General features: G+C 36.2%; 1 protein-coding gene across 1 annotated transcript in view; it reads left to right on the top strand.

The window, feature by feature from the left end:
• Nucleotides 1-12,150, top strand: part of akap6 (A kinase (PRKA) anchor protein 6) — a 371,391-nt gene that overhangs the window by 90,054 nt on the left and 269,187 nt on the right.

Raw genomic sequence — 12,150 nt, 5'->3', positions numbered from 1 at the left:
AAAGCGTCGGTTTGTTGAGGTTCACAAACACCACACACACTAAACGGAACAAACGTCTGCATCCACCGCTTCCAAAGTCAGAGTCAGGACTGAACACGGACCCTTTACATCTGGATTTTACACGTTTTTGTTTTTGTTTTTTTTTTTAATTTTATGAAGCTTCTTGTGCAAAGAAATGTCCAGAAATGTTTGCATCAGTCATTTTACAAAGTGATTAAAGCTGAAATTAGGCAGAAAAATGACACATTTAGGAAACACACGCCTTCCTTCTGCAGCTTTACCTCTCATGTCAAAAGAATAGGATAAGATAAGACTAAGATAAAATAAATTAAGATAAGACTAAGGAAAGACTAAGATAAGATAAGACTAAGACAAGATAAGTTAAGATTAAGGCAGGACTAAAAGAAAATAAGACTAAGGTAGTACTAAGATAAATTAGACTAAGATGAGATAAGATTATTCGAAGATAAGATGAGACAAGACTAAGATAAAATAACTTAAGATAAAATAAGATTAAGGCAGGACTAAAACAAAAATAAGGTAAGACTAAGGTAATACTAAGATCAAATAAGACTAAGATGAGACAAGATTATTCGAAGATAAGATGAGATAAGACAAAGATAAAATAACTTAGATAAAATAAGATTAAGGCAAGACTAAGATAAAAATAAGGTAAGACTAAGGTAATACTAAGATAAAATAAGACTAAGATGAGATAAGATTACACAAAGATAAGATGAGATAAGACTAAGATAAAATAACTTAAGATAAAATAAGATTAAGGCAGGACTAAGATAAAAATAAGGTAAGACTAAGGTAATACTAAGATCAAATAAGACTAAGATGAGATAAGATTACACAAAGATAAGATGAGATAAGACTAAGATAAAATAACTTAAGATAAAATAAGATTAAGGCAGGACTAAGATAAAAATAAGGTAAGACTAAGGTAATACTAAGATCAAATAAGACTAAGATGAGATAAGATTACACGAAGATAAGATGAGATAAGACTAAGATAAAATAACTTAAGATAAAATACGATTAAGGCAGGACTAAGATAAAAATAAGGTAAAACTAAGGTAATACTAAGATCAAATAAGACTAAGGTAAGACTAAGGTAAGATAAGACTTAGGGAAGACTAAGGTGAGATAAGACTAAGATAAAATAACTTAAGATAAGATTAAGGCAGGACTAAGATAAAAAAAAAAGATAAGACTAAGATAAAATAACTTTAGATAAAATAAGATTAAGGCAGGACTAAGATAAAAATAAGGTAATACCAAGATAAGACTAAGGAAAGGTAAGGTTAAGGTAAGAATAAGATGATATACGACTAAGATAAAATAACTTAAGTTAAGAGAAGACTAAGGTAGGACTGGATAAAATAAGATAAAACTAAGGTAATACTACGATAAAAGAAGACTAAGGAAAGACTAAGATGAGATAAGGTTACACGAAGATAAGATGAGATACAACTAAGATAAAATAACTTAAGATAAAATAAGATTAAGGCAGGACTAAGATAAAAAAAAATAAGGTAAGACTAAGGTAATACTATGATAAAATAAGACTAAGGAAAGACTAAGATGAGATAAGATTACACCAAGATAAGATGAGATAAGACTAAAACAAAATAACTTAAGATAAAATAAGATTGAGGCAGGACTAAGATAAAAAAAAAAGGTAAGACTAAGGTAATACTAAGATAAAATAAGAGTAATGCAAGGCTACAATAAGATGAGATGAGACAAGACTAAGATAAAATTAAGATAAGGTAAGACTAAGATGAGATAAGATAAGACTAAGATAAAGTAACTTAAGATACAATTAAGGCAGGACTAGGATTAAATAAGATAAGACTAAAGTGATACTGAGATAAAATAAGACTAAAGCAAGACTAGGATAAGATGAGATGAGACAAGAATAAGGTTAAATTAAGATAAGAGTAAGGTAAGATTAAGGTTAGACGAAGATAAAATAACTGAAGCTCAGATAAGATTAAGGCAGGACTAAGATAAAATAAGGTAAGACTAAGATTAGATAAGGGGGAAATTCAGTAGCACCAGCACAAAACAAGAAGCATCAAATACAACAGAGAAATTGACAGACAAATGTAGAAAATGTTAAAGTGCCTAAAAGTGACATAAATAATAGAACAGATTTGATTGATTATTAGTGTTAACGGAACATTCGCTGGTTAAGGCAGAAACAGAACACAGTGAATAAAGTACAACCACAGAATAAATATAATGCTGTTCCAGAAATGTACTTTTGTTCTGTATTTATTTATTGACCTTCTGAATCCAAGGAAAGGACACGTTTCCTCCACCACAGCTCATTTATTTGCCGCTAAAACCAACCCCAGAGGAACCGCCGGCTCGAAACAGTTAAATAAACTGGATGTTTATCAGCGTTAACTCTACAAACAACATGATCCGCAGAAGCCGAACTGGATTTACAGGAAGTGGATCGGACTCATACGGTCACTGCAGAACCCAGCAGTTACACAACACAACTACACATTATCCACTCAGCTTTATGAAGTCTGACATGGAATCTACACCTGTGTTTGAAACTGTCACAAAGACAAAAATACACACACACGCACACACACACACACACACACACACACACACACACACACACACACACACACACACACACACGTTCCAGTTTAAAGTCTATGTGGTGTTTGTTCGTCACGTCTGTGCACACAGTACACACACATTTGCATACATGCATATGGATGGACTCACACACACACACACACACACCTGTGTTAATGTGAGTCTGCTCAGGTTCACATCGAACTCTGCTGCAGGTTTTGGCTTCGTGTGTCACAAAATAAAAAGATGGATGTGAAAGTATCGTCCAATGGTTGTCGAATGAAAACCCTTTAACCCTTTAAGACCACGTGTTTACGCTGTCCACAGAGGACAAACGTCACCTTTTAGCTGAGATTGGGTTCTTTCTACTGGTCGAGAACACGTGAGGGTAGAGGTCTGCATTGGCTGAGGGGGAGGGGTGGAAGTGGGTGGGGCTTAGAGCAGCAGAGTGCAGTCAGTGAGAGAGAGATGGAAGATTTTTGTGAATTTTAGCAGCGTTTTAGTGGTGAATTCTTGTAAATATTTGTATATAATAGTGATAGTTCTGTTTCGGAGTGTTCTGCTTGTGTGTTTTGATGTGTTTTTGTTGTGTTTCACTGTTTTTTTGCACCTTTTTTTATCTGTATTTTTGTGGTTTGTATAGATGATAGAAGATTTTTATGACTTTTATCAGCGTTTTGTTGAGGTTTTAGTGGTGGATTCATGTAAATAATTGTATATAATAGTGATAGTGCTGTTTCGGAGTGTTCTACTAGTGTGATTTGATGTGTTTTTGACAGGATTCATTGTTCTTTTTGCACCTTTTTTTGCAGTTTTTTTCTGTATTTTTGTGGTTTTTATAGTTGATTGATAGTTGTATTTGATCTGTAAATCTTCTCTAAATGTGTGTATATTTGTATATATGTGTAAATATTCTCTAAGTGTCTGTATATTTGTATATATGTGTAAATCTCTATACAGATCTCTCCAGTTCATACACAGATGCAGTGTGTGTATTTGAATCAGATGATGGATGTTTTTGTCAGTGAAATGAGGGGCTCTGTCTACAACAAGACACAAAGTGAACACAGACTATCAACAGGATCCAAATGACACCAAAGAACCAAAAAGAACAAGAAGAACATGGACACACAAGGATCTAGAACAACTACAGTGGATCAGCACATGGAAAATACAGGAAAAGTTATTTATATAAAGTCATAAAGTTTCATTATCAACATTTACGGTTGATTTTCATAAATATGATGAAAAATTCAAGTCAGATTTTAAATTTTTTTCTATAACGTAGAGTTTTAAGCATTTATGACATATAATAATGATAATTAATGGACAGATATTAAAAGTTAAGTTCTCCCTGAAAAAAGGTGTAAAACAATTGGCAAAAAAGACATTTTCTGACACTTTTATTGTAAATACAGCATAAATAAATGCAGGTCTGTTATAATGGGAGTCCTTAATGACACTGAGCTGAATCTACAGCTTCCAGGCTTTTATCCCCACATGGATGCTGCTATGAATTGTGGGTGTGCAGCATGCTGGACTGTGGGCCAGAGCTTAAAGGCCCATGAGGGAGCCCTGAAGCACCTCCTGGTTTTACAGCCAGATGGTTCTGGACCCGAGTCCGCAGAGACACCGCCGCAGATCCAGTAGAAACCACATGAAGCCACCGCCGCCGTCCTGCTCCGTTACACACTTATCTAATGAAATAAAGCGCCGCAGAAAGTCCGACTGAAACTTGCCATGAGGACATGGAGAATAAAGTCCAGTTCTGCTCCGGTCGTATCCAAACTTTATTTACAAAAATACAGTTAAGCCTTTCATATGTGAAACCAGGTCTGGGTGTGCAGCAGGAATGAATAGGATTAAAAAAAAAAAAAAAACAGATAAAAGCAAAATAGAATAGAAGAAAAACCACTAAGATAAATAAAATAAACTTCTGAATAGGTACAATACTACACAATATACAGCATCAACAGTTTACCAGTGGAAATAAAGTGACAGTAGTGACTGTAGCAGCACCAGCACCTGTTCTATTAGAAAAAGAATAATTATAAAACAAGATGTAAATGGGTCCAATTAGATCATTCTGAGTCAGATAATTATATTACAGTCTATTGTTTGTAACAGCTTTACCTCCTGAGACCCACAATGCACTTTTGTCCTCAGTAGGGGCTTTACCCCCCAGATAAATACATAAATACTGTCCACTGCAAATGGCATTCCAATTAAAACAAAACAAAACAAAAAGTATCTAAAGGAACTGTTGTAAGCTACTGTTTACAATCAAGAAAATTATTTAATGTAGCAAAAGCCAGATGTTTTACTTTCCATCACCTCAGGAGCTTGAATACAACTTTATTTATAAATAGACGTAAGTTGGAATAATGTCGCTTTCAGACACATTCCTCTTTTATTCCCATTCTGTCACCTTTGATCAGATTCACTGATCACAGATCCACTTTATCTGTCAAATATAAATCTGATTTGTCAACAAAATGAACTAAAACGGCCAGCCATCAATAGAATTAACAAAATGAGAAAAAGGAAAAGAAATGGGACAAAATTGATGAAAAAATCATCTACTAAATTTGCTCTGAGCTTTAATAAACATCTACGTGATCAGTGAATTAAATATAGAAAATACAGGATTTAGACTAAAAAATGCAAAATACAGGGGATGATATTATAATAAATGGAGACATATCACTTAAGAAATATTAAATATAGAGAAAAATTCATTTGAAAATCACCACAAAAATAGTTTTAGGTCTTTAAGGGTTCAGTCAGAGGATGTTTTGCACTTCTTTGAACACATAAATAGACAAAGCTGTTGAACTGAGCTGTTGTTCCAGTGTTTTAAGAGAAAAACATGATGTATGTGTTCAAGTCAGTCATCATGTAAGTGGAAGCTGTTGGATGTTCACTCATGTGTTGAACTGTGTCTCATGTTGTTCCGTCTGTCATCTGTCTACGTCGTCCCTCACACCGTTTGTCATCCTTTAGTTTTCACGGCGGTTTGCAGTCGAATCCTGCTGGTAGTTTTACAGGTGAAGGGGAAAATGATTTCAGCTGCAGTACCTCCAGTGTCCACCGGGGGAGCCAAACAGACTCTGCTCCTTTAACCCTTTCAGGATTCCCATTAGAACAGGCCTAGGTTTATTTATGTTTTGTTTTTGTTTTTTTTGCATTGAAAGTGTCAGAAAATGTAATTTTTTCCAATTATTTTGCGTCTGTAAATTAATTATCATTATTATATGGCATAAATGCTTAAAACAGTGTTTCAGTAAAAAAAAAAAAAAAAAAAAAAGACAAAAAGAAAACAGACTTACATTTGTTTAATCATATTTTTTACGAAAAAACAACTGTAAATGTCCATAATGAAATTTTATGAGATTATAGAATTAAACTTTCAACTGTTTTCCATGTGTTCATACATTTTAGTGTTTAGCTGTGTTTAGTTATTTACAGATAAAATATGACTATCAATAAACTATAAAAACCACAAAAATACAGAAAAAAAAATCCTATGAAAAAAGGTGCAAAAAACAGGGAATCTTGACAAAACACGTCAAAACACACTAATAGAATACTCCAAAACAGCACTATCACTATTATATACAATTATTTACAAGAATCCACCACTAAAACCTCAGTAAAACCCTGATTAAAGTCATAAAAATATTCTATCAACTATACAAACCACAAAAATACAGATAATAGGTGCAAAAAATCAGTGAAACTCAACAAACACATCCAAACCCACTAGTAGAACACTCCGAAACACAACTATCACTATTATATACAATTATTTACAAGAATTCACCACTAAACGCTGATAAAAGTCATAAAAATCTGCCATATCTCTCACCGACTGCACTCTGCTGCTCTCAGCCCCACCCACTTCCACCCCTCCCCCTCAGCCAGTGCAGACCTCTACCCTCGTGTTCTAGACCAACAGAAGGAACCCAATCTGCGATAAAAGATGACGGTTGGATTTTATCAATAGCGTAAACGGTTCAGGAGTTACAGTCATTTGAACGACGGCGTCGCCGGAGACACGAGCGTCTTAAAAGGGTTAACACATCCATGATTTAAAGCAAGAACAAATCAGGCGTGTGTTGATCCGTCTTTTGATATCACTCCGTCTTCATCTGTATTTTTAATCCTTACATACGTGATGTGAAACAGCAGCGTCGCCGAGGAAACACACATGAGAAGAAGAAGAAGAAGCACTTTGGCAATTACTCACACTCTTTATGGCAAACATATGGGCTTTAACACACACACACACACACACACACAAACGAACGCATGCTTTCAAGAGCACGAGGAAATGAGACGCACACACACGTCGCATATCAATGTACGAAGCAACCCATGCACAATTCTTAGTTTGTATTCACACACACACACACACACACACACACACACACACACACACACACACAGACAAACCAACAGATTGTATTTGCATATAAGCGTACAAATGCAAACATATATGCACAAGAGTAGGCATGTGTTTCCAGTGCGTACACACACACACGCGCACACACACACACACGCGCACACACACACACACACGCACACACACACACACACACACACACACACACACACACTCTGAGGTGTTATTTGCATACATTTGCATGTTCCTAGACAGATTTCCAAATCAGCATCTCTACATCCGTCCCTGCAGAACAGCATCACACACACATCGACTCATCTTATGTAGATACTGCACACATGAGTCTGTGTGTGTGTGTGCGTTTGTTTGTTTGTTTGTCGGTTTGTTTACACGTGTCTGCTTTGTTGTGGGTGCCAGCAGCGCTAACGTTAGCGGCGGTTAGCTTCAATTAGAATTGCCGGCTCTTAATTGGCGCGTCTCGTTAAATAAAGCAAAAGAGGATGAAAAAGCATCGCTAATAGGACTTTGAACTGCGGCGCTGTTGATAGCGCGTTAGCTAAGTGACTGTGCGTGCGTTTGTGTGTCGGCGTCGATAGTCACACTTGTACTTTGTACTTATTAGCGTGCGTTTGCGTGCATAATTGTGTGTGTTTTTGCCGATCTCTGCAGTCGTCAGGTTCTGTCAGGAAAGTTTAGTCTCTACATCTGACTCTGTTTGTGCCATTTGTTTGGTGTTTTTTTCTTTTTTTATATTGACTCAGTGTTTGTCACTGTTAAGGTCACATGATCCCATCTGTCCATAAAGACATGATCTAAACCAGTGGTGTCAAACCTTCGGCCCCTGGGCTAAAACTGCCCCCCCCCCAGAGTCCAGTCCCTCCCATGGGATGTCAGATAAGGAAAATAATAATAATCTACAATAAATAATAGTAAGTCTTTGTGTTTAAGGTCTACACATGACCATGCAGTGACAATAAATGGATTTTCTTGATTTATTTTGCTCATACATAACATTGATCACAGTCATAATAACTTCCTGAGACCCAGCAATGCATTTTTGTCCTCTGTAGTGGACAAGAGTTTCACAGCTTTACTTTAAAGCAAAAAATTACATAATGTCCACTAAAAAGGGCAATATATATATATAAAAAAAAAAAAAAAAGTATCTGAAAAAACTGTTTAGTTAAAGCAATGATTTAATTTAAAATGGTGAAAATGTTTACTTACTGGGTGTCAGGAGGATGTAACAGTAAAGGTGCAGTTAGAGGCAGAAAGACTAAAAGGGTTTGTTTTAAAGCCTCCGCCTTATAAATACATAAACATTATAAAAGTTATGAGACTTCCACAGTCCATACACATTCAGAATTCATTAAAAAAAAAAAGAAAGACTATATATATTTATATATATATGTATATCAATGCAGTATCTTAATTGATTTCCTTAAATATTTCTTGAAGGATATCTCTGATGTGTTATTTCCAAGAAGGTATTTTAATGCTTAAATAAAGTGCTTTGGAGTTTTCTTCCTGTTTGTCATCTGCTTTATGAACCCCTTTTTCCAAAGAGCAACTCCAACAAACCTTTTTTTTTGGGTCCTAGAACCATTCCGTCCCATGATTTTTTGAAGTTTTTGTTTTTGTTTATTTTCCTTTTTTTTTTTTTTAGTACAATAAAAACATTAAATTATGAAAATAGTTTCATTTCTGGAAGGTTTTAGTGGTGAATTCTTATAAATAATCATACATAATAGTGATAGTGCTGTTTCGGAGTGTCCTACTAGTGTGATTTGGCGTATTTTTGTCAAGTTTCATTATTTTTTGCCTTTTTTTTTTACTGCTTTTATCTATATTTTTGCATTTTGCAGAGTTGATTGATAGTTGTATTTTTTTCTGTAAATAACTAAAAACATCCAAACACTAAAATGGATGAGCACATGGAAAATAGTTGAAATTTTTTTTTCTATAATCTCATAAAATTTCATTATCAGCATTTACAGTTTTTTTTCATTATATATATATATATAAATAGAGGTTGGTTTTTTGTTTTTGTTTTTACTATAACAAACTGTTTTACGCATTTATTTCACATAGTTACGATAATTAATGGACTAATATTGAAAGTTAAATTCTTCCTGAAAAAGCCAAAAAAGACATTATCTGACACTTTTATTGCAAAAACTACATAAAAAACAAATCTCCTGTTCTAATTTTAGACCTTACAGGGTTAAACAGACCAAATAGATGCAGCAGAAAATAAAGCTCTGCAGTTGTTTTTCTCTATTTTCTTCATCTTGTTCTTAATCTGAATGCAAAGCCCATCGTATGATGCCGCGCAGACAACATATAAACATGTACGTTGTGTAAATTCATGCTGTTTTCTGTCATCTTTTGGGTGTTTTCTTGTTGCTCTCTCTGTTTTTTGGCGTTGTGTCGTCCCCCCCACTCCCCCACCCCTCCACTCCACACATAACCACACAAACAGCTCCAGGGCAGCAGTGGGCGGAGTCAAGCCGCTCTCCCAGTTGAATATTTGGTCCAGCTGGCGTGTTTGTGTGTCTGTATGTGTTTGTTTGTGTGTCGGTGTGCGTTGTAGGGGGGGTGGGGGTGTCGTAGAGCGAATGAGCGCAGGTCTTTCCGGAACCCAGGGAGATCAGTGAGGCGAGAGGACGCGCACACAAACACACACTGCTGCTCTTTGTACGCCACTGAGAGATGGCGGCCAATGAAAGGCCTATTGATTGGCTGCGATGGCCGATCCAGGCCTTTGAATCCCATTAGCAACAGCAACACAGCGACGATGGCAACTGCAGACGCACATCTGAGGACGACCACCGCAAACACCCACGATCCCACACCAGCATTAGCATCCTCACCACTGACAACACAGTGAGCCTGTATGAGCAGGATGTTTTAACCCTTAAAGACCCAAACGTCCACCTTTAACCTAAACCATCTACTGATCTAAACTGTTTAATACCTGTTGATCCACTAATATTAATAATACATGGAAATAACTAGCGTAAAACACAGTTTTGTCCCAGTTATTTAAAGGATAAACTGAACAAAAACTCATAAAATGTGAATAAAGTGAGCAAAATACTTGAAAAATAAGGGAAAAATTAACCAAAAAATGTTGATATATGGCATAAAAGTGAACAAATCCTTCTACAGTGAGGAGATAATGAGCAAAATACTTCATACATCATTTTATAACATCCAGAACCCTGTATATATTCTGTTAATGCTCAAAAACCAAAACTATCCACTGATGTAACTGTTTATTACCTGTTGATCCGCTAATGGAAATACAGTTTTATCTCAGTTACTCATAGGATAAAATGTACAAAAATGCATAAAATGAGCAAAAACCTTGAAAAATAAGGAAAAAATTAACCAAAAAATGTTGATATATGGCATAAAAGTAAACAAATCCTTCTAAAGTCAGGAGAAAATGAGCAAAATGCTTGAAAAATTTGGAAAATCCATCATTTCGTAACATCCAGAACCCTGTATTTATACAGTTAACGCTCAAAAACCTAAACCATCTACTGATCTAAACTGTTTAATACCTGCTGATCCACTAATGGAAATACAGTTTTATCTCAGTTGTCCATAGGATAAACTGTAGAAACACTTATAAAATGTGAATAAAATGAGCAAAATACTTGAAAAACTAGAAAAGCACACGGAGAGCGCAGACCTCCACCAAGGCAGATCAGTGGGCCCCCCTGTGCCCCCCTGTGCCCCCCCCCCCCCCGATCACCACCAAAATTTAATCATTTGTTCCTTGTGCCAATATCTACATTTCCTGAAATTTTCATCCAAATCCGTCCATAACTTTTTGAGTTATCTTGCACACGGACAGACAGACAGACAGACAGACCAACACCGGCAAAAACAGAACCTCCTTGGTGGAGGTAATAAGGAAAAAATTTATCAAAATATGTTGAAATTTGGCATAAAAGTAAACAAATCCTTCTAAAGTGAAGAAAAAATGAGCAAAATATTTGAAAAGTGAGAAAAAAAATCCTCATTTCATAACATCCAGAACCCTGTATTTGTTGTGTTAACGGTGGAAAAAACCAAAACCATCCACTGATGGGACTGTTTAATAGGTGTTGATCTGAGATGGATACGATATCAGACCTTTATTGAAGGAGCATTAGATCAGACACAGACCTTTAGTCAGAATTTACTTTAAGAGTAAAAGATGCATTTAGAGTAAATGAAATTTTTTAACAGGAGAAAGTTAAAGAAACAAGAAAACGAATAAAGAATCAAACTTTGGCAGATGAAAAAAACTGAATGACACAAACTGAGAGAAGTTTATTAAAATAGAAGGAGATGAGGAAGAGGAGGAGGAAGAAGAGGAGGAAGAGCTGGAGGAGGAGGAAGAAGAGGAAAAGGAAGAAGAGGAGAAAGAAGAGGAGGATGAGGAAGAGCTGGAGGAAGTGGAAAAGGAGGAGGATGAAGAGGAAGAAGAGGGAGAAAAATGAAGAAGGGGAAGGAGGAGGAGGAGGAGGAGGATGAATCCTTTTCCTACAGAGCGTGTGCAGGACCACCCCCCCCACCCCCCCAGACCTCTGGGAACAGGTCTGAGCTGCAGGTGGAGTTCCTGAATGAAGACAATTGGATCATAGTTATTACAAAGAGTCTTTGATCAGATCAGGCCTCGTCATCCTCCTCATCTTCATCTTCATCTTCATCCTGTGCCAGTGTTTCTTTGTCGTCAATGTCAGAGCCCAATGTCATCTCCCTGTCAGCGCGGATATGCTAATGCTAAAGGCTATATGATAGGCTAGGAGCTAGGCTTCTGAGGCCGTCCCACCCGGCGCTCCAGGCTAATATGCTAATGCTAACAGGTCATGTGACCAGCCCGGGCTTTGAAGCTGCTCATCTGTTGGTCCACAGAGTCCAGCGGTGCGTTCACCGTCCCACATATATAATAGAGTAATAATAAAGCGTCAGGCTGAGAGGCAGAGCATATTCATCACAAGTAACTTTAATTAAGAGTGACTTTACAGGTTGAAATCATTAATACTGAATCAACATTTATTCTAATGTACTGTACAGATCTGTGTTTGGTTTTTATTGGGTCGACGGTAAAATATAGAAGAAATAAAATGATATGTGAA

The sequence above is a fragment of the Sphaeramia orbicularis genome, chromosome 22 (genome assembly GCF_902148855.1).
Source record: "Sphaeramia orbicularis chromosome 22, fSphaOr1.1, whole genome shotgun sequence".
NCBI lineage: Eukaryota > Metazoa > Chordata > Actinopteri > Kurtiformes > Apogonidae > Sphaeramia > Sphaeramia orbicularis.
The sequence above is the reverse complement of the archived record's forward strand: the minus strand, read 5'-3'. Positions and strand labels throughout refer to the sequence as shown.